Here is a 1,594-nt window from a genome sequence, read left to right on the forward strand (position 1 = left end):
CGTTGTTCAGTCCCCTGGCTGGGACACTCACTTGTGTCACCAATCCCCTCCCATGAGGCCAGCGTTGGGGGCTTGTGTGTACAGCTGCAATTTTGTAGGGGAAGAGTTTATGCATTGTATGTTCTGGATTCATGTAGATGTGTGTACACATGTCAAAGATATGTGTACACTGATAGTAGTGTTACAGTATATGTATGTGTGTGTTATCTGTACACGTATAGGTAAGTACACAGACGTGTGGAAATGCACATGTGCAAATACACATAATGAGTGTTTGTATATGTAAGTGTGTCATTGGCATGCACATGTGCATGGACAAGTATTGGTGTGGATGGGTCATACATGTGCAGTACATGTTTGCTGTGGGGCATGTGGGACAGTGCTGGCCTGTGGGAGCAGCGCCAGAATTAGAATCACAAGGCCTGGCTGCCAGTAAGGAGCCCGGGAGCCTTGGATGCCCAGACGGGTGGTTTTACTACTATGGGCCTCAGTTTCCAATCTGTAAAATGGGCATGGAATCTCTTGGAATGTAAGAACACTTGGCCTGACCCAGAAAAATCTCAAAAGTTTGAAATTGAGAAGTGATTGAATGAGAATAAATGATTAAGCAAATAGAAATGTTCTGCAGAGCGACACGCGGTAGCATTTTCAGGACCTGAGGGGAGCATGTGGAAAGGACGCAACTTCCAGAGTCTTGAAGTTGGGAGGCAGGGTCTTGGGGACCCCGTCCCCTCGCCCCGCCCCGGCGCGGGGCGTGGCTGCCGGAGCCCGGGAAGATGAAGCATGCGCGTGCCCGCCCGGGGGTGCGGGCGCAGCGCAGGAGGCGGGCGTCCCCTGGTGTCCGCGGGAGGGAGACTGTCTGAGCCAGCATTGCCCAGTTGCCATGGAAACGAGCAGACGGAGGTGGGCGGCAGGAGAAGGAGGCGGGTCGGGAGGAGGGACGGGGAGGAGGCGGCGGCGGGCGGCAGGCGGCGGGTGGCGGGGAGCCGGTGTCTGCAGCTCTGGAGCCGCCGCGTTCGCGAGCGAGTGGTGGAGGGAACCCAGGAGGACAGAGCCCCCGGCCCAGGCGTCAGGCCCTCTCCCCGCCCGCCGCCACGGAGCAGGAGGAGGGCAGCCGGCCCCTCCGGCCCCGGCCTGGCCCAGCGGGGGCCGCGCGCGCCTCCGTGCCCCGGGCTTGGTGCCCAGACGGGCCCAGGTAGGCATCTCGGTGGGGACAGCCGGAAGAGGCTGTCCGGAGACTGGGGCCGGCGTCCGCTCCTGCCTTCCTACCGGCAGGACCGGGCGGCAAGCCCTGGGGCCAGTGGACCTGGAGGGGCGCAGCCTGCGTCCCCAGAGGCCCTTTGCAGAAGCTGAGTCCTCCCCATCAGGACTGTCCCTGTTACTGCCCACTCTGCGCTTCTGTCCTGCCACAGGTCCTTACCAGAGAAGTGCCCCTTCCCTCGCAGAGTGGGCCCAGGGCGCCAGAGCTTCCAGGAGCCCGTGGTGCTGCTGCTTCCCAGGCTGAGGCTTGGAGGTCGGGGTGGGGGTGTGGGTGTGGATGTCCCCCACCCCAGCTCAGGGCAGTCCTAGGCCCTGGCCATAGGGAACCAGCAGG

The 1,594-nt window shown here is 61.2% G+C and overlaps 1 protein-coding gene across 2 annotated transcripts in view; it reads left to right on the forward strand.

Moving 5' to 3' along the window:
* The first annotated feature begins 834 nt into the window (after positions 1–834).
* PACSIN1 (protein kinase C and casein kinase substrate in neurons 1) overlaps positions 835–1,594 on the forward strand; it is a 27,445-nt gene continuing 26,685 nt past the window's right edge. Inside the window, exon 1 of one of the 2 annotated variants that reach the window (XM_010848630.1) lies at positions 835–903. The gene's annotated coding sequence lies outside the window, so the exon portion shown is untranslated. Of the gene's footprint in view, positions 904–1,123; positions 1,196–1,594 lie in introns of those variants that run through there. The other variant, XM_010848628.1, reaches the window with a different exon arrangement.

Source organism: Bison bison, unplaced genomic scaffold (genome assembly GCF_000754665.1).
Source record: "Bison bison bison isolate TAMUID 2011002044 unplaced genomic scaffold, Bison_UMD1.0 scf7180017864270, whole genome shotgun sequence".
In the NCBI taxonomy this organism is placed as follows: domain Eukaryota; kingdom Metazoa; phylum Chordata; class Mammalia; order Artiodactyla; family Bovidae; genus Bison; species Bison bison.